This window comes from Morone saxatilis, unplaced genomic scaffold, assembly GCF_004916995.1.
Source record: "Morone saxatilis isolate NCDOM2014 unplaced genomic scaffold, NCSU_SB_2.0 Contig0, whole genome shotgun sequence".
In the NCBI taxonomy this organism is placed as follows: Eukaryota; Metazoa; Chordata; class Actinopteri; family Moronidae; genus Morone; species Morone saxatilis.
Window position 1 is genome coordinate 12,618,526 of NW_023339650.1, and position 319 is coordinate 12,618,844.

Below are 319 nucleotides of genomic sequence, written 5' to 3' on the forward strand. Positions count from 1 at the left end.
ACACTCACACACACACACAGCTGACAGGGCTGCTGTCATTAGAATTAGCATTAATCATGAGGAATGATCAGGTCAGCGGGAAGACAGCACTCCCTATGTGAACATTTCGGACAGATTTAGAATTTTTTTTTAATTGATGATTGATTTTTTTTTCTTCTCCCACCTCGTGCGGATATCTATGAGCCAGGTGTGGATACGGAATACTGAGCGCCTTCGTTGTTTGAGCAATTGTGCCACAACAGCATATTGATATTTCCTTGTCATAACCAAGTAACTGTGGCGCATTAATGTTAATTTAATTTCTAGAAGCGTGTGTGTG

The 319-nt window shown here is 40.8% G+C and overlaps 1 protein-coding gene across 1 annotated transcript in view; it reads left to right on the top strand.

Moving 5' to 3' along the window:
• Nucleotides 1–319, top strand: part of csrnp1b (cysteine-serine-rich nuclear protein 1b) — a 22,176-nt gene that overhangs the window by 901 nt on the left and 20,956 nt on the right. The gene's annotated exons all lie outside the window — the stretch shown is intronic.